This window comes from Rattus norvegicus, chromosome X (genome assembly GCF_036323735.1).
Source record: "Rattus norvegicus strain BN/NHsdMcwi chromosome X, GRCr8, whole genome shotgun sequence".
In the NCBI taxonomy this organism is placed as follows: Eukaryota; Metazoa; Chordata; class Mammalia; order Rodentia; family Muridae; genus Rattus; species Rattus norvegicus.
In genome coordinates, this window is record NC_086039.1 from 143,835,714 (window position 1) to 143,856,402 (window position 20,689).

General features: G+C 39.9%; 1 protein-coding gene across 2 annotated transcripts in view; it reads right to left on the reverse strand.

Moving 5' to 3' along the window:
• Cxhxorf66 (similar to human chromosome X open reading frame 66) overlaps positions 1 to 20,170 on the reverse strand; it is a 40,219-nt gene extending 20,049 nt beyond the window's left edge. For both annotated transcript variants that reach the window (XM_006257603.4, XM_006257602.4), the window contains exon 1: positions 20,035 to 20,170. The gene's annotated coding sequence lies outside the window, so the exon portion shown is untranslated. The remainder of the gene's footprint in view (positions 1 to 20,034) is intronic.
• Between the last annotated feature and the right edge of the window lie 519 nt (positions 20,171 to 20,689).

The following is a 20,689-nucleotide window of genomic DNA, read 5'->3' on the forward strand; positions in this document are numbered from 1 at the left end:
TTGATGTTGAGAGATATTAAGGAATAGTGATTATTGCTTCCTGTTATATTCATATTTGGATATGAGGTTATGTTTGTGTGCTTTTTTCTCTTTGTTTTGTTGCCAAGACGATTAGTTTCTTGCTTCTTCTAGGGTATAGCTTGCCTCCTTATGTTGGGCTTTACCATTTATTATCCTTTGTAGTGCTGGATTTGTAGAAAGATATTGTGTAAATTTGGTTTTGTCATGAAATATCTTGGTTTCTCCATCAATGTTAATTGAGAGTTTTGCTGGATACAGTAACCTGGGCTGGCATTTGTGTTCTCTTAGGGTCTGTATGACATCAGTCCAGGATCTTCTTTCTGGCCTTCATAGTTTCTGGCGAGAAGTCTGGTGTGATTCTGTTAGGTCTGCCTTTATATGTTACTTGACCTTTTTCCCTTACTGCTTTTAATATTCTTTCTTTATTTTGTGCGTTTGGTGTTTTGACTATTATGTGACGGGAGGTGTTTCTTTTCTGGTCCAATCTATTTGGAGTTCTGTAGGCTTCTTGTATGCCTATGGGTATCTCTTTTTTTAGGTTAGGGAAGTTTTCTTCTATGATTTTGTTGAAGATATTTACTGGTCCTTTGAGCTGGGAGTCTTCACTCTCTTTTATACCTATTATCCTTAGGTTTGATCTTCTCATTGTGTCCTGGATTTCTGTATGTTTTGGACCAGTAGCTTTTTCTGCTTTACATTATCTTTGACAGTTGAGTTAATGATTTCTATGGAATCTTCTGCTCCTGAGATTTTCTCTTCCATCTCTTGTATTCTGTTGGTGAAGCTCGTATCTACAGCTCCTTGTCTCTTCTTTTGGTTTTCTATATCCAGGGTTGTTTCCATGTGTTCTTTCTTGATTGCTTCTATTTCCATTTTTAATTCCTTCAACTGTTTGATTGTGTTTTCCTGGAATTCTTTCAGGGATTTTTGTGATTCCTCTCTATAGGCTTCTACTTGTTTATTTATGTTTTCCTGGAATTCTTTCAGGGATTTTTGTGATTCCTCTCTGTAGGCTTCTACTTGTTTATTAATGTTTTCCTGTGTTTCTCTAAGGGAGTTCTTCACGTCTTTCTTGAAGTCCTCCATCATCATGATCAAATGTGATTTTAAATCTAGATCTTGCTTTTCTGGTGTGTTTGGATATTCAGTGTTTGCTTTGGTGGGAGAATTGGGCTCTGAGGTTGCGATGTAGTCTTGGTTTCTGTTGCTTGGGTTTCTGCATTTGCCTCTTGCCATTAGATTATCTCTAGTTTTACTTTGTTCTGCTATTTCTGACAGTGGCTAGACTGTCCTATAAGCCTGTGTGTCAGGCGTGCTGTAGACCTGTTTTCCTGTTTTCTTTCAGCCAGTTATGGGGACAGAGTGTTCTGCTTTTGGGCATGTAGTTTTTCCTGTCTACTGGCTTTCAGTTGTTCCTGTGGGCCTGTGTCCTGAGTCCACCAGGCAGGTCACTTGGAGCAGAAAAGTTGGTTTTACCTCTGGTCTTGGGCCTGAAGTCGCTCCTCAGGGCTGGGTTTCAGGTCTCCATGAGGGCAGCAACCAGAAGGGCCTGCCCCTCCTTCTCCAGGGTCCCTGTGCACAGAGGACCCAGATGTCGCTAGGCATTTTCATCTAGAGTCAGAAATGTGGGCAGAGAGTAGTCTCCTCTGACTTCCCAGGAGTGTCTGCCCCTCTGAAGGTCTAGCTCTCCCTCCCACAGGATTTGGGTGCAGGAAGCTATTTGACTGGGTCCGTCCAGATCTCTGCGCACTCTGGACCTCAGGGCTCCTGCAGCTTGAGTGCCCCTATCTTCCTGTTCCCCGAGGCCCTATACAATTTCCTCTTGGGCCAGGGATGTGGGCAAAGGTATGCAGGAGTGGTGGTCTCTCCTGCCCTGCAGTCTCAGAAGTCCCCCCCCCCCCCCGGTCTGGGTGATGAGCTCTCTCTCCCACGGGGTTTGGGAGCAGGGAGATGTGGGTCGGGATCAGCGAGGTTCAGGCGCCAGCTCTTCAATTTATTTTTACTTACAATTCCATAAAAAGAAGCCAGAATGCCGGGTTAGTGGTGGGGCATGGATATAGGCTGTGGGAACAGGAACCTGAGACACCATTTCTTCAACCATAAACATAAAGCAGAGTGAACAAACTTAAGGGTAGGCGATAAATAAACTTTCAAAACCTACTTCCCATGATGTACTTGCTCAAGGACAACTTTACTTCATAAGTGTTCCATAATGGCCTTCAAATATCACAATTAACTTGGAAACAAATGCTCAAATACCTGAACCGGTGGGAGATGTTTCTCATTTAAACCACCACAGCTCGTATATATCTATATCTATATCTATATCTATATCTATATCTATATCTATATCTATATCTATATCTATATCTATATCTATATCTATATCTGTATATCTATATCTATATCTATCTATATCTATACCTGTCTATATCTATATCTATATCTATATCTGTACCATCTTTCAAGTTTGACTGGAAACAGTGGCAAGATAGAATTGTTAGGTAGGAAAGGGACTGTCTTAGTTTGAAGTGCCATGCCAAAACAATATAGGGGCTTCCTAAACAACAGATATTTAGTACTCAGTTATGGAGAATGTTTCTCTAGTTTGCTTCTCTATTGTTGTGATAAAACACTGATCGAAACAAACTTGGAGGAGGAAAGGGTTTATCTGGGCTTAAGAGTCACAGTCCAATAAATTCAAGGCAGGAACTTGAAGGGACTAATCTCAGAGCTAGGCTGACTCCATGACAGGTTGCAAACTAACAGTTTGGGAAACTAGGCCTAAGTCTCTGTTTCCTAGAAAGGAGAAGCCAGATTTGGGAGCCTGTGGTCAGCCAACCACAGCCACTGGAAGCCAATCTTAGGACACCTTACCATCTGGCCTGAAGTAAGAGTAAGTAGCTAGAATGAATAGGTAGATCTCCCGAGCCTAACGAATTGTAGAATTAGTCAGACCCCTAGAGATAGAGCTGACCAATCAAGCTGAGACACCCCTGACAATAAAAGCTGTGCCTGCAAGCCCACTAGGTGTCTCCATTCCTGAATGGGAAGACCCCTGCATGCAGGAAATTCTGCAGAATAAATGCTCCTTGCTTTTGCATGCTATCCGATCCTGGTTTATCATTCTTCAGTGAATCATGGACCCTAAGAAACTAAAGCAAACAACATGGAAGACTGCAGCTTACTTGCTCGCACCCCATGGCCCATGCAGCTTGCTTTTCCTACAGACAAGATCAAATTTATTTAGCTTTCTTTAAATCGGTACCTACATGTTATTCATGGATGTATACTATATTTGAAACTCAAATACTATCAATATTTAATTTTTTAAAAAGAGAACTGAATACTTTTTAATTATCACAATTATTTTTCCAACCAAAATTATCACAGTATTTTCTGCCAAATCAATTTAGTGGGGTATACATAGAAAAGAATTTAATCATGAAATGAAGTAAAATTCTGGTGGATGAAATAAAAAAAAAAAGAAATTGACCTTAGGGAAAAGAGGGATGCTATGTAGTTGACATTTAAACATTAACTCAGACACTATCAACACTGAGAGATAAGAAGGCAAAAGCATAAAAATACTACAATAAAAACCTAAATGAATGGGTAGAAATTTTTGTTCTAAGACATCATAAATGTATATTGCATTTGAATTATAAAGTTGAAATTAGTTGTTCTGAAGGATTACCTTTCTTAACTTCTTACAGAATCCAAATAACCAAGATATTGCTCTTTTTTATGACCTCGTACAGTAAGCCCCCAAAAAGCCATTTTTATGTAAGCATATAATTTACTTTGAAGATATAACCCTGTCATATCCTAGCTGTCCCACTATTATGTATTTACCTGAAGGGTCCCAAGGTCAGGAACGTATTGCAAAGGGATACTTTCACAACAATATTTATTGAACATTCTTTTCACAATAATTGTGTTACGGAACCAACCTTGGCATCTAACAACAGAAAAATGGACAGAGAAAAATGTCATATATGCACAAAATGGGATTGTGCAATGGAAAAGTACAAGACATTTTTCAAGGAGGTAGGGGAGAGGTCTGAGGCCAGTAAGGAAGGCTGGAAGCACACTGTAGGAAATGGAGAAACTAAAGAAACTATCAGATGTGTTATGATAGGAACTGTGCCTTTCTCTGGATAATGAGAAGATTATTTTCTTTAACGATAAAGGTATTTCTATGCTAGGTGATATATTCATTAAGAAATTAATCATAATTAATCCTACTTGGGAAACAGACGTTAATCAGAGCTACTGTATAAGAGAGCATTCAATTTGCTGAGGAGTTTTCTCTGAAAACCACATTCTGTCAGTGTATGACTAATGGACCAGCATATAACTATTCAAAGAGCTGACTCATCTCAGGGCTCTGAGCCCAAGCTCCTAAAACAGAGATATCAGGAGTTACCTTGCATAGCACATTACATGGCCTCTCTTTGTTTAGACTATTTTTGCCTGCCCTGGTTTCTGTATCACCATACAGACAAGGGAGGTCTGTATGTAAGATCTTTCTCTTGGAGAGGTGGCTATACATTACAGATATGTGGCAATGGGGAAGCAGAATGCATGCACTCAAATGGATTTGCTCTTGTTATTTTGAGTTGTGTCATCATGAATTGGTAGTACTCAATTCACAAGCAGGACTTCTGTGTTCTGGAGGCTTCAATGGTAGAGAGAGTTGTGTTGGGGGGAAACACTTGTGGGTTAAGGGTGCTAGTAGAGCTGAGAATAGCAGCTTTGGTTTTATTAAGGAGGTCTAGGGCCAATTACATTGTGTAAATGATACTGGAACTGAACTCTGGAAAATGGAAGAACTATGAGCAAATGAAAGGGGAAACTATCCGTTGGAAAATAGAACCTGCATTTATCCTTTGCTGGTGCCTATAAAGTAGAAATTGGTCTGATGAGAGTTCAGTTAATCCAGTCAGCACAGCAGGCAGTGCAATGGAGTTGAGTTGAGTTCCCTTCGGTTCATACAGTAAAGGCAGGTGAAGGCAGAGAATAAGAAGAAGCCAGAAGATTAGAACAAATTGCCAGAGTTAGTTTGAGGCCAAGCAGAGCAACTCAGTGATAACCTGAGAGAAGTCAGATTGAGTCAATCAGTGTGGAGAGCAGTTTGGGCCAGAACATTTGAGTTGATCCAGATAGCCAGAGTTCAGAGAAAGAAAAAAAAAACTAGAAAGGGTGAGTTTATTCAGCAGTAAGCCTGCTGAGACGACAATTATATCAGGTGAATAAAGGATATTTTGCATGGTATGATTCTGTAGCACAAGCTGGCCTGGAACTCGCTTTGTAGTCCAGGCTGGCCTCAGATTCACAGTGATCCTTCCGTCTCAGCCCTGATTGCTAGCATTACTTGCATGAGCCACCGCATCTGTTATCACATGCATTTTCTAGCTTCAAGTTTTGCTTTACATTGTCTGTTGTTATTAATTTATTGTTACCAGGATTAGGGTTAGTCCTAGTGAGATGCTTAACTAGTGCACATAATTTAAGGGATGTCTACCAACTGATTTGTTAAGATAAATGATATTTTAATGAAGTACTGTAAAAAATAAAAGTGCAAACATTCCAGGAATATCGTGTGTGTGTGCGCACCTGCTTGTGTGTTCAGAAGAGGGCGTAGGATACCCTGAGGCTTGAGTTATAGGCATTTATGAGACTCCATGTAAGTTTTGGGAACTACACTGTAATTCTCTGGAAGAGCAGCAAACACTCGTAACTGCTGAGACATTTCTCCAGCACCGTATCACACATCTTAAAGATTATCTTGAACCTGTACTTACCCTAATCCCAGCCATACATCTTTGGTCTGCAAGGCTATTTTATTATAGCAATAGCAAGTAAAATGCAGGATTCGGTGGCTCAGCTGGAGGTTTCTAAATAGACCCATGGGCTCCAGACACCTATGAATCTTTTAAGATTATCTGGTCACTGTTGCATGTTTCTTAGTGATATCTGATGCAGATTTCTCTCCCTTGGTTCTCCAGAGCTGAGCAGTTGGTGATCTTTAATTTTGTATTTTATATTTGGTTGTTTTGTTCACAGTGTCTTATCAGCACCTTTACCCTGAAGATAACAATACTTTTATCCTGAGAATTCGAAGTTTTACCCTAATCACGGTTCTGTCACTGCATCCTCATGGCTCTCTACTGCCCCTCTCTGGTCCTCAATTGACATTACATTGTTATCGAGAGCCTTCAAACTTTTCCTATTTGATTTTTGTTGTTAGTTTGAGACAAGGTTTTGCTATGTAGTCCTGCTTTGCCTGGAGCTTGCTATGTACTGCTACTCCGAGCTGACTGTATTTGTTTGAAACAGGGTCTTATTATGTAGACTCTGAACGCATACTATAGCCCAGGGCATTCTCTAACTTGTAATCCTCTTACCACAGATTCCTTAGTATTGTGATTACAGCCAAGAGCCACCACATCTGGCTACATTCTTCTAATTAGGTATTTTTAATTAGAAAATAATATGTCCACTTTATAAAAAATTTCAACTCACACAGTCATTTCCAGTTTCTTGTGTCCCTTGTATTCTGACCTTTTGAGAAATTCTTTAAATATATTTTACTCTCAGTCTGCAGATGCCAAAAATCACCATCATTATTTTACTGCATTTTAAAATTTCTTAAGATAGATATCATTCTATTCTTTTACTGGGAAAAATACAAAAACAACATAGGAGTAATAAAATTAATATACTCATTTCCTTCCCCACTCTATTCTCCTTCTAGAGATAATGACTCAAATATTTGATGTACATCACTTAGATCCTGTTGAAAAGATATTTATTTAAATTATGTGTGAGTGTGTGTAGGTATGTACATGTGAGTTCAAGTGTCCATGGAGGTCAGAGGTGTCCCTTGGAGCTGGAGTTACAGGTGGTTGTGAGCAACCCAGTGCAGCTGCTGGAATCCAAATTCAGGACCTTCACAAGAGAAGCATGTGCTCTTAATTACTGTGCCATATCTCCAGCCCTCCAAAATCACTTTTGGACTCTAACTTGAATATCCATGTATGTACAAGATGAACACACATGCATGCTACATATAAATGGGATATTTGTGTGGTATTGTTTTCAGTATTCTTTTTGTTCATAACTATGCATACTCTGATGGTCATAGTAGTAGTTCTCATAATAGCCAAAAGGTAGAAATACTCAAATAAGTGTTTATCAGTGGTTACATGGATAATGAAATAGGTTACATTCATTCAATAAAACGCTATCGAACTTTAGAGAAGAATGTCAATGAACCTTAAAGCTATTACAGTAACAGAAAAATCAGATGCTGTGACTCCACTTATATCACATACTTACAATGATCACATCCACAGAGACACAAAGCAGCATGCTTGCAGCTAAGGAATTGGTAGTGTGGAATATAGAAAATTATTTTTGAACGAGGACAGAATTCTAGTCTGAGATCATGGAAAATTTCGGAAGATGCATATCATGAAGGTTACATGGCAATTTTATGAGTTTGATGACTTTTGGGGACATTAATGTTTCTGTATTTTATGCTGTCATTTTTGAAGGGGAAAATAATAGAAGCTTCTAAATAAAAACATAAAAACAAAGTTAAATTATTCATGTATGAAACTTAGTATGGTATCCATCACATAAGAAACAACAAAGAAATCTTAGCTTTGGGGCTGGGGATGTGGGGATGTAGGTCAGAGAGCATTTATTTAGTATGCACAAGATCATATACATCACAAAAAATAGCTATTGTTGTTGGGTGTCATGGTCATCTTAGAGAATCAGTGACATATTCCAGACATTTTAGAGTCATCACTATAGAAAGGACAATTGAATGGCAGGGTGATTAAATAGGCCTTCAGATATCTATTTCTGATTCTTTGTAAGGAAATATAGCCACCAGACATCACCTATGGCAATAAAAGCGGGAATCAGGGACTGAAAAGATTGGGGCCAGAAAAGATGACAAAAGAGCTCAAGACATAATGTTAATGGTGGCTGATCAAGTCTAGTATTAGCCTTTACAAAACAAAAAAAAGGTAGAGGTTTAGGGACTTACAGATGCACAGCCGTAGAGAGCAAATGAAGTCCTGAGTACATTGTTGACATGGGCACGAAAATGTCAAGGACCAATATCTCACCCCATGGAAGTGGCAAAGCCTTATCTGGATGTGGCTCAGAGGGGTGGCAAAGCCTTCCTAGGGTCTAAGTGTGAATCCTGACAGTGTATACAAAACATTAGCTGCTGTAGCTTTCTACCATTAGATGTTTATGACCTGGAGACTGCTCTCCTATAGAGGCTGCTCCTGCTAATATTAGCTAAAGCTACCTCCCTGTTCCACTGTATATAATTCTGCCTCCTTGTTTTATGTATGTAAACCCTGCCTCCTTACTTAGCTTAGTGTAATAACCATTCTTCCCTTCTCAAATCTCTAATAAGCACACTGAGCTTCCAAGATATTGTGGCATCTCCATGAGAGAGCCTAGTTCACCCTTTCTCAGCTTTCCTAAGTCAACGTGCCTTTCATTTCTTTATCCTCTTACCACCCCGGTAAAGATGGTGTGCAGAGCATGGGACATAGTTTCATATACATTTCAGTGAAGTACAAAGAGAATTGACATGAAATTACTAAGATTTCAGACTAAGACAACATAATAATGTGATCATAAACGTATAGATAACTTACATGTGGAACCTTATGCTATCCCCTTTCATAGACATGATGAGTTATTTTATCTGCTTAAAACAGGAATTTTATTTTGAAAAGTGACTTCTTTTTAAAAATCTATCTTTTCATCTGTCCATCTGTCCACCCACCCACCCATCCATCTGTCCGTCCGTCCATCCATCCATCCATCCATCCATCCATCCATCCATCCATCCATCCATCCATTTTCTCATCTATTGCATCCTGACCATAGTTTCCACTCCCTTCTCTTCCCTCACTCCACTCTCACACCTCTGTTATGCCCCAGAACCACTCCTCTTCCATTTCCCTTTAGAAAAGAGCAGGCCTCCCAGGGATGGCAACCAAACATGGTATTACAAGTTACAATAGGACTAGGTGCATAACTTCATATCACGGTTGGACAAGGCAACCCAGTGGGAGGCAAAGAATCCCAAAAGCAGGCAAAGAGGAAAAATTACTTCCTTTTATCCCAATCAAGTAGTGCTGAAAAAAAAAAAACCTAACAATCACAGTGTGCTCCCATTTTTGCTACAAGAGTAGGCAGGTGGCTCAAACTAGGTCACTAATAATTGTTTCCTGTCTCTGAACATAATGGTTGGTCCATAGTTCAGTATGTGACTCAGAAGAGAATAATCAGAAGTCGTCTCCCCAAAACTTCAAGCCACTTAGTTTAAAAGGTTTCTCTAATTTGGGTGACAATAAGTCTAGGAAGACTGAAACCAAAGCTGTTCTTGTTCTTAGGTATAAGCTAAGTTGGAAGAAAACTGGCATAAAGAAAAGCAGAAAGGTCAAAGTCCGAGAAGTCCCTGAGGTTGTAGTCCCTTTTGTTCCCGTGGCTGTTTGCATTGCTGCCCCTGTTGGTGATTTCATTACATGCATCAATATATTACTGATTTGTTTCAGTCATAGGAATTAAGTTCTGTACTCTTTGATCCTGCCTAGTGTAAATTCTTGTGGTTTGTATGTAAAAAAACCTGGATAACACCACAGGAGTCCCCAAGCCATAAATTCATGTCATTGGATAAAAAGCGGGTCACTAAGATTGGTCTAAAGATTATAATCCCTAGGCCCACGTCTTTAGGAAAGAACATTCTGCTGAAGACGGCTGAGGTTAAATCTACATGTTTATGTGTGCATCCTCTCAAGGGTGTCTCTCCCACTCCCTCCTTCCCCCTCTACACACACACACACACACACACACACACACACACACACACGCACACGCACACGCACACGCACACGCACACGCACACCACAGCACACTGTTTCAGGAGTGAAAAACTATAGGACGTATCTATAGTCATAGAAATTATGTTTTATTATGTACTTCTTAATGTGCTCTAGTTGATATTATGCACATGCAGAGAAGCAAGAATTTGTGGTTCAATCTCAATTTATTTAGTGGCTGCATTAACGAACCTGTAATAGGTTGATTTCTATAAGGTTTTGACCACCCATTAAAAGGAGCTCCTCACAGGCCAGTATCCATTTCACAACTCTTTGCCTAGTCTGCCATCATGTGGACAAGTTGCATAAACACCAAGGGAATAATGGTGGAAGCTGTCGTTTAAAAGGGGCTTAGAGCCTTTTTTAGAGTAGTGGTGCATGCCTTTAATCCCAGCAGACAAAGGCGAGTCTCCATGAGTTGGAGGCCAACCTTCTTTACATAGTGAGTTTCAGGACAGCTGTAGGGGGACCTTTAAAAATAAGACAGTTTTTTTCCTTGTAGGAGTAGGGGAGAAGTGGGCAGGACACAGAAAACATGAGTCTGAAATCAGAAATGACAGATAGGGGTTAGTATGGGCAAAACCCTGGATTCAATGACCCCAGCACCCAGTAAAGTGGGCTTGGTGGTGCAGACCTGTAACCCAATCTTAGCAATAGTGTGCAGGAAGGACAGAAAAATGTAAGGTTAAGGACAGCCGGAACTAGAAGGGGCCTTGCCTCAAACAAACAAACAAACAAACAAACAAACAAACGAAAGAAGACAGCCTTTTCTTCCTCTTTTCCCAATCAATTCATGCTGTAGGATTTCATAATCCAAATGCAATGCTCACCAGTGGTGCTAGGATTTGTTTAGCACCACTAGATGCCAGGCAGGATCTTCTCACAGTTCTTGCCCAAGTTCATAGTGCTTGTCAGTGGAAGAGATAGGAGATGGGAAAAATAAACTAGTACTATAAACTAGAAATGTAAAATAAAAATTTCATTAGTGAAGTATATGTATGAAAGAATATAAATAATGTATGCATGCATGTGTGTGTGTATGTATGTGTGTGTGTGAATAATAAACTGAATATTTGTGAACCCTTCCACTAACTTAATGATACTACTAATGCCATGGAGTTTCTTTGTGTGCTCCTGACTTGTGACACTCCCTTTTCCTTGGCCTGAGTTAACTCCTCTCTTGACTTGCTTTCTTATTCACTTGACTCCATCCCCTCTCCTCCCCTCTTTTCCCCTCCTGTCCATTCCCTTCCCTACTCTTTCCACCGTCTCTTCTTCCTCCTCCTCCTCTTCCACCTTGCTCTGTCCCCTGCCTCATATCTACCTCCTTTCTTTCTTCTAACAGGTTCTCATGTAGTTCAGGCTACCCCTGAACTCATCTTTCCTATTCCACTTCCTGTGGGCAGAGATTATGGGTGTGTGCCACATTATACCTGACTCATTCCCTTTATTTTATTAAGATTTTGTCTCTGAAGCAGGTGTCTCTATAAGAATGATGGGCTGGGAGTGTAGCAGGTGGCGGATCACTAGGTTTACCATGGATGGGTTCTGGGTCCCATGGTCTCATCTGTAGGACAAAATGGGAAAAGGAAACAAGAATATACTTTTATGTTTCTCTTACAGCTTGTTTTATTTATCCTTGTGTATAATGTAATCCTTCTCACTGACATACAGGATCCTACAAAATGAATGTACTCACCCTTTTCTTCTGATGGTGGACCCCAGCCTGCTGCTAGGTTTTCACTGTTACATACAGTACTGCTCTTAGTGTCCATGAACACAACTTGTGGTAGGTCATAGATGGTCTTTCATGAGTTCTCTTCTAGTTTCTTGACCTTTATACTCATTCACCCTCACGTAAACACCCATTTGTAAAACTTAGGAAATGAAAAAGACCACTATCTATCTTTCTGAGTCTGTGTTTTAGTATTCATGAGGTAAGTAAATTTGCTTTTAGATATCTATGGTAGTTAGATTCTGAGGACGGCTCCCAGTGAACCATGCTGCTAACTGTTCTGTGTGCTCTTGTACAATACCTGTCCTCACTAAATATAGACTGTCATGTCGTGGTGGTAACCAACAGAGTGCTATGGAAAGTATGTTGGATCAGTTTCAGCCTTACTCATTAAAGAGCTGTCAGATTCTGATTTTTCTCTAAATAAGATTTAACCAATTGCAGACAATTTATTTTTGGTGGGGGAAGGGAATTGCATCTTACTGAATATTACAGACTTCTCTTTTGGTAATCATTCCCCTAATATAGCAATATAATAATTATTCCATACTATTTACAATGTAATCAGTATTACAATTAATCCAGAGATATTTAAAATGTGAAGGAGGGTGTGCATAGGTTATATGCAGATACTCAAAGCCAATCCTATTTATCATGTTGTTATCATGTGATTGCAATTGCATTGGAGACCTGTAGGAAATAACACTTTGTTAAGGGGCTGGAGGGATGGTTTTGTAGTTTAAAGCACTGGCTGCTCTTCCAGAGGACCAGCTCCCACATGGCAGCTTGTAACTGTTTGTAAGTCTAGTTCCATGGGATCTGACACTCTCATTCAGACATGCACGCAGGCGAAACACTGATGTATATAAAATAAAAATAAATGAATTTTAAAATTCAGTTCAATAAACCCACAGAGCCATGTGAGATGATTGAATGGTGATTGGTCTAGGGTAGTTTTAGGGTGGTTTATTATGCAATGATAGAGAACCAAAATATAAAAATAAAAAAAGATGGCTTAACATAGTGGCACACGATTCTAATTCCAGTACTTGGGAGGCTAAAGCCGAAGGATCATGAATTCAGGGTTAACTGGCCTACCTAGCAAGACTTTGTAACAAAGCTAAAGAAATGAAATGAAACAAAAGTCAAGGCATGGTAGCTCAGTTTCGCAATCCCATCACTCAGGGCTAGTTTGGGATAAGGGATAAAATCCTATCTCTTAAACAAACAAAAAGAAAGAAGGAAGTGTGTTGTTTAAATAGGAATGACCCACAGTAGATTTGCATGTTTGCATGCTTGGTCATAGGGAGTGGCACTATTAGGAGGTGTAGCCTTGTTGGAGGGAGTGTGTCACTGTGTAGGTGGGCTTTGAGGTCTCCTATGCTCAGGCTCCATTCAGTGTGGGCTCAGTGAGGAAAAGTGCCGTGCTGCTGCCTGCTGGATCAGGATGTAGAACTCTCAGCTCCCCCAGCGCACTGTTTGCTCACACTCTGCCACGCTTTCCACCATGATGATAATGGACTCAATTTCTGAAAATGTAAGCCAGACCCAATTAAGTCTTGTTGTTTATAAGAGTTGCCTTGGTTGTGGTGTCTCTTCATTGCAATAAAACCTTAACTAAGACAGAAGTTCTACTGGCTGTGTGTGTGTGTGTGTGTGTGTGTGTGTGTGTGTGTGTGTGTGTGTGAACTTGACACACAAGCTAGAGTCTTCAGAGGGGAAATACCTCCATGACCTCTATTTTCTCAACTAGTGATCAATGGAGGAGGGTGGCTATTGTGGGTGGTGCTGGTCCTGGGTTCTATAAGAAGGTAGGCTATGAGAAGGAACTCAGTAAGCGGTACCCTCCATGGCCTCCACATCAGCTCCTGCCTCCAGGTTCCTGTCCTGTTTGAGTTCCTGTCCTGACTTTTTTCACTGATGGACAGCAATGTGGAAGTGGAAGCCAAATGAACCCTTGATGAGTAGGTAAAAGGCAATGCAGCTCTAAGTTATTGTGCTGGCTAATTTTTATGTCAACCTGATACAAGCTAAAGTCATCTGAGAGAAGGGAGCCTCCAAAATAAATAAATAAATAAATAAATAAATAAATAAATAAATAAATAAATAAATAAGAAAAAGAAAAGAAAAAGAAAAAGAAAAATGCCTCTAGAAGATGGGACTGTAGATAAGCCTGTAGGACATTTTCTTAGTTAGGGATTGATTAGTGAGTGATTTCTTAACTACAGGTGAGTGGGAGGGCTCAGCCCACTGTGAGTAATACCATCCATGGGCTGGTAATCCTGGGTTCTGGAAGAAAGCAGGATGAGCAAGCCAGTAAACATCATCTCTCTGTGGCCTTTGAATCAGCTCCTGCCTCCAGGTTCCTGTACTTACTGCTTTTGATGATGAATGTGGAATTGTGAGTGAAATGAACTATGCTTTTAGCCATGGTATTTCATCAAAGCACCAGCAACCCTAACTAAGGGAGATATTGTATTAAGCAAAGCTGAAACGACCTTGTAGAAACTGTTAGAAAAGGTTAGAAGAATCTGGCATGATGGCACATGCCTTTAGTTCCAGCAGAGACAGGAGAACAACGTAAGATAGTAAAACAGGTGTTGTTCTAAACTGTTAATATTAGGCCAGTGTTTGTTATCCAGAGCAGATAAACAGAAACACCTCTTCTTACCTCATTTTTTATTCATACATTCTAGTCTTACCTCAGTCCTTCATTATTCATACATTCCTGTACACAAAATGGCCTCATGCTGCCCTGTTTGGATTCACCAACGTGGGGTATAGAATTCCATTAAAATAGACCTTCACTTTACTGTGGCACAGATGGTCACTGAAGTTTTGACTTCGTGATCACATGGTTCTCAGGTCAAATTTCTGCTCTTTTGCTTGTTAGCAGTATAAACTTTTGTAGGTAATTTAAGTATTTGAAGCTTTAATCTGTCAAATCAGGCAAATGGTACTCATCTCCTTCCAAAGCATGTTATGAAGATAAACATCTTCAATGCTTCAAAGCTACAAAGCCTATTGTAAAACACAGTCCTCTGAGCAAAACATCCACTATCTTCATAAGATCAGCTGTGCCTGTTTACAAGAGCCCATCATGATAGGGTCAGTAGAGTGCTGACATTTCCTTGTAGGATGAAGTCATAGGGACTATTGGACCTTCATCTGACTTCCAGTCACTCCTCCTAGCCATTGATATGCAATTCTGACCTAATTGTTTGCAGCCCAAGGGGTCTCAAGAAGTACTGGAGAAGGTGAACAGAAGGGGATTGGCTAATTTTACAGCTACAAGGAAACTGCCACGTATCCTGGGTGAAGACAAGACATTGCCTGAGGCTTCTTTGGACTCATCCACACTTCTGTAGCCAACCCATGCTCTGTAAGAGTGCTCTGCAATAAATACATAGGCGTATGCCAGCAGCAAACCACTGAACTGAGAATAGGACCCCCGTTGAAGGAATCAGAGAAGGAACTGGAAGAGCTTGAAGGGGCTCGAGACCCCTTATGAACAACAATGCCAAGCAACCAGAGCTTCCAGGGACTAAGCCACTACCTAAAGACTATACATGGACTGACCCTGGACTCTGACCTCATAGGTAGCAATGAATAGCCTAGTAAGAGCACCAGTGGAAGGGGAAGCCCTTGGTCCTGCCAAGACTGAACCCCCAGTGAACGTGATTGTTGGGGGGAGGGTGGTAATGGGGGGAGGATGGGGAGGGGAAGCCCATAGAGAAGGGGAGGGGGAGGGGCTAGGGGGATGTTGGCCCGGAAACCGGGAAAGGGAATAACAATCAAAATGTAAATAAGAAATACTCAAGTTAATAAAGATTAAAAAAAAAAAAAAAAGAGTGCTCTGCAATAAACTCTGATGTCCTAGCTTGGAGGAATCATACTTTGGTTTGCTATTAGGATCTTATAAGGAGCTGCCAGACATTATTTATGTATTTTCAAGGAAAGAGTTCTTGCAAAAAAACATACATCATCATCATCATCATCATTATTATTATTATTATTATTATTATTATTATTATTATTATTAATCAGAGAATTGGGAATTAACCATACTAGCCCACTGAAATCCACAAGTTAGTTCGAATTCTGTCTCCTTCTGAATGCCAGGTTTTTAGCTGCAAACCATTGCGCAGCTTAAAACAAGGAAGCTATGGTCTGAAGAGTTACCACTCCTCACGTGGATCACTATTCTAAATCTGTTCTCCTGCAATGCTAGGTAACTGTCTCTCAGACACTATATGCCGTTTGGAAAGTTGCTTCATGTGTAGTTCCAAGATATTGCCTTGAAATTCTCTCACAGAATCTGGGCTCATTGATCATTAGCTTATACAACACCCTTCCCCCAATATTTGACAAACATCAAGGAACTTTCCGATTCTAATTTTGTAGTGCCACAAAGCCAACTCCCCAGATAGACTCCAAAAGCACATTTAAAGTGCAAGGGATTCATAAATAGTATAAAGGTACACATTAGGGCCTGAGAGTGTGATTCAGTGGAGGATGAATACTTAGCTGGAGTGAGGGTTCCATCACGAACATACATATATGTAAACCTACACATGCTCTCTTCTGGACTTCAGCTTCTAAGTAAGGTGCAGCAAAATCATACAGTGCTATTGCCAATATTTTGTCTGCTATTTTTTACATTATTTATTATAAAATATTGGCAATAACAATTTCATGGTACAACACATCAAGAAATCAGGGGCAGCAATCCTGGGAGATAGAAAATAAACACTGTGACTACTACACTGTATATAATTACTACCTAGGGTGACTGTTAGCCACAGCATGTGAGGAGTAACCCAAATAGAGACAGGCAGATTTTCTATGGGTTTAGAATCCACATGGAAGAATGATGGATGGTAGTCGAAGCAAGGACTGGGGAGGAGAAACAAAAGGTCATTGTTATCTAGGTAGGATGAAGACATGTCCAATAAGCTCAATTAATTGCTAAAGTACAGATATTGCTGGTAATTTAGCAAAGGAAATAAAATGAAATCATAAATGGATATGCCTAATAAGGTAGAACATTGAGGAAAGCTGAGTGGCTGTTCCCTACATACTCAAAGTACGGAATTTAATTGGGGCTTGCTTACAGTTTGGGAGGTTTAGTCCATTATCACAATGTCAAGAAGCACTGTAGTATGCAGACAGGCACTGGGGCAGTAGCTGACAGTTACATCCTGATCCATAGTTACAGAGAACCCGGGCCTGGCTTGGGCTTTTCAAACCCCAAAGACCAACCTCAGTGACACACTTCATCCAATGAAGCCACCCCTACTCTCTTCTTACTCAAACCACCATGTACTCTGTGTAGTGAATTCACTTTTTCCCTATATATCATGAAGTATGTGAAACTGTTGTGCTTTGCAACTCGAAATTGATCAAATGGACTGTTTGTAGGTTTAGCTTTTTGTCTGCCTAAAGTAATTACCATTTAGCTATTGTAAAGCAAATACTTTTTAATTTTTTAAACTTTTAAAATAGACATTTTTATTAGATATATTTCCTTACTTACATTTCAAATGTTATTCCCTTTCCCAGTTTCCTGTCCATAAACTCCCCCTCCCCCATATGGGTATTCCCCCATCCACCCCCCTCTGCCCCCCACATATTCCCCTGCACTGGAAGTCCAACCTGGGCAGGACCCAGGGCTTCCCCTTCCACTGGTGCCCCAACAAGGCTATTTTCTGCTACATATGCAGTTAGAGCCCTGGGTCAGTCCATGTATAGTCTTTCGGTAGTGGTTTAGTCCCTGGAAGCTCTGGTTGCTTGGCGGACTTTTAAAATTTATTTTGTATGTGTGACTACACTGTCACTGTCTTCAGACACAACAGAAGAGGGCACCGGATCCCATTACAAATGGTTGTGATCCACCATGTGGTTGCTGGGAATTGAACTCAAGACCTCTGTAAGGGCAGTCAGTGCTCTTAACTAGTGAACCATCTCTCCAGCCCAAAGCAAATACATTTAAATAAAACTATTTTGTTCTTTTCCCAGCAGTATATATCAAAAGTTTCAGTCATCCTTAATCCTGGACGTGTCTGAGCAAATTTTTAGAAGAGGGAGGAAGTAAACCAATATCACTGTCCAGAGGATTATGATTTGACATGTAGTCTGTTATAAGAGTATTTTAAAAATGTTCTTTATCAGTATTCATCCAACCTTAATAGTTTCTGAAAATGTTGAGGCATGGATTTTTAATAACTCATTAGAAATATATTTTTCTATAGAACAGATACGTTATAAAAGCATGACAATGTGGATACTGCTGTGATAGGCCTGACCATGCTTTTTTCTGGAAGAATGTAGACTTCGGGGACTTTGGATTTGGAAAGCAGCGGAGTGCTTTAAATGGGGCTTAATGGGCTATCCTAGTAGGAATAAGATTTGAATTGGGCAGGCCCAATGGTTTCAGTGAAGAAGATCTTCAGTATGTGGACTAGAGGCAGTTTTTATATTATTTTGGTGAAGAACATGGCTACTCTTTGTCCTTTTCTGAAGAATCTGCGTGAGGCTAAGGTAAAGAGACTCAAATTAATTGCATTGACAAAGGAAGTCTCAAAAATGCCCATCATAGACTTTGTTTTTTGTTTAAGCCTCATGAAGAGCATTTTAAAAAGGCATAGTAAGCTGAGAAAAATATAAAATATATGGTTCGAGTACTAAAGGGGCTCCAGGACATGAAATGGAGCTGAATCCTGTGAGTGTGAACTTCATGCCACTCCCTTCCCTCCATAGAGAAATAATTATTGAGAGAACGCTTTTAGGCTATTTATTGTGAGGCTCTTCATTGGTCTTTATATCTGTACTTATGACAGCTCTACAGTTTTTGGATTATTCCAGCTTTGAAGTATTGAAAGTAGAACTGTGAGTATGGGAAGTTTGTTCTTATCAAGATTGTATTGCGATTTTTTGGTTGTTTAAGCTTTTTAGAGGTATATGAAATTTTTAAATGAGTGTTTCTATTTATGAAAAAAGACCACTGGGGGTTTTGATAGAATTTGCCTTAAATCTTTAAATTCCTTTGGTAATCATTTAATAATTATGCATTTCAATATATGAACATGAGCTATTTTTCCACTTCATTTCAGAAATGTTTTATATAATTCTCAATATACAAACCTTTTTTACCTTTTGTTTTGACTTATTCCCAAGTAGTTTATTCTTTTTAGTGCTAATAGAAGCATTTTTCTCAATTTCCTTTTTGAATTACTCATTGATGATATCTAACAATTGGAACTGATTTTGGTGTGTTTATTTTATATCCTGTAATTTAATTTAGTCTTTTAGATCTAATAGTTTTATTTTTTAATGAGGTTTTCTAGTTGTTCATTCTGGCTTTGAACTCCTGAGCAGAAGTGATCCTCTTGCTTCAGCATTTTGAGCATCCGGGAATTTAAACATGCCAGCATAATCACTTCTAATAGGTATGGTTGTGGTGGTCTATGTGTGTAAGATTTATGTACATAGATACTCTTACATTTCCCTTCTAATTTGGAAAACTTTTATTTCTTTTCTTGTCTGATTACTTTGGTTAAGACTTCTAATAAATTGTTGACTATAGATGGTGAAAGTGTGTATCTTTTTCTTGTTCCTGATTTTAGATAAAAATTGTCTTAGTTACTTTTCTACTGCTATGGCAAACACCATGATCAAGGTAGCTTCAAAAAGAAAGCATTCAATTTGGCTTATGAGGGTTGGAGGAGACTGTAGGAGGTGGCCTGATTTGTGGAAGTAGGTACTAGAATAAGGTCCTTGAAAGTCATATTCTCCTTGGTTCCAGCAGTATTTCCTGCTTGCTGTTTGCTGGGATGTGAGAAAGCTGCATGGTTCCTCTGCCATAGATGGATCTGTTCTGTGGCCATGTCTCTCCCACCACCATGGACTGAAAATCTCTCTGAAACCATTAGTACAAATAAGACTTTCCTCTCTTAAATTGATTCTGTCAGAGAATTTGTCATAGTAATGAGAAAAGCAATGAACACACAACTATGCCCCTTTAATACTTGAACCATGCAACTAGTATGATAGTAAGTAGAAAATTTCACACACACACACACACACACACACACACACACACACACACACACACGATTTTCATAAATATCGTTACATTCTAGGGTTAAACTCAGTTGGTCATGATGTAAAACTCTTTTGAGAAGTTACTGAATTCAGTTTGCTACTATTTTAGTGTAGATTTATTTTCAGTGCTCGAGTTCTAATCCAGGGACCTACTCAGGCAAGCACTGTGCCACCGAGTTAAACATTAATAGTATTTATATTTACATCTAAGAAAATACGCACAAAAATGACAGAATTAAAAGCTCTTCATACCTCACAAGCCGCTCAGCCACGTCCTGATATATTCTAGTGGTCCTGCTCACTTAGGTTAGAATTTGCATCCTATTCTAACTCTTCCTGTAGCCAGGCCCCGTACCAGTGTTACTGTTAATCACGCTGTCAGGATCCAAGGCTCTGCCCACATTACAAGCGTCACAACTCAGCTGCACTCTAGAATGTTTATGTTCGTATCCACCCGGTCAGAATTCGTTTAGGAGCCCCAACTCCTCCTCAGCGCTCATGCCTACCCTGGTATTCCAATGGCCAGACCGCCCCGGTCAGTACTCTGCCCTACTTCCTGGTAGATTCTGTATTGCACCAACTCACACTCCAAACTCCTACTAGCTGCTCACAGCCCAGCCAAGCTCTTCCTCAGCCCTACCCCTTCAATGCTTAATCTCAAGACTTGCAACTCTACCCAGGACATTTGTAGACCTGACCACGAGTCTCCGGCGTCACAGCGGTGCCTTACTTTATTAACGGCCATTCACAGTGTTAAGATCCAAAGCTATATCCATATTTTCTGTGTCACCACACACAGCCCCTTTTATATTGCTACTTCCTTGCTTTCTCATAGACCCTCCCTGGTCTCCTCTAAGCTCTTCCTTCCTCCCTCCAGTACCACCACACTCATTCTGGACCCCTGGTT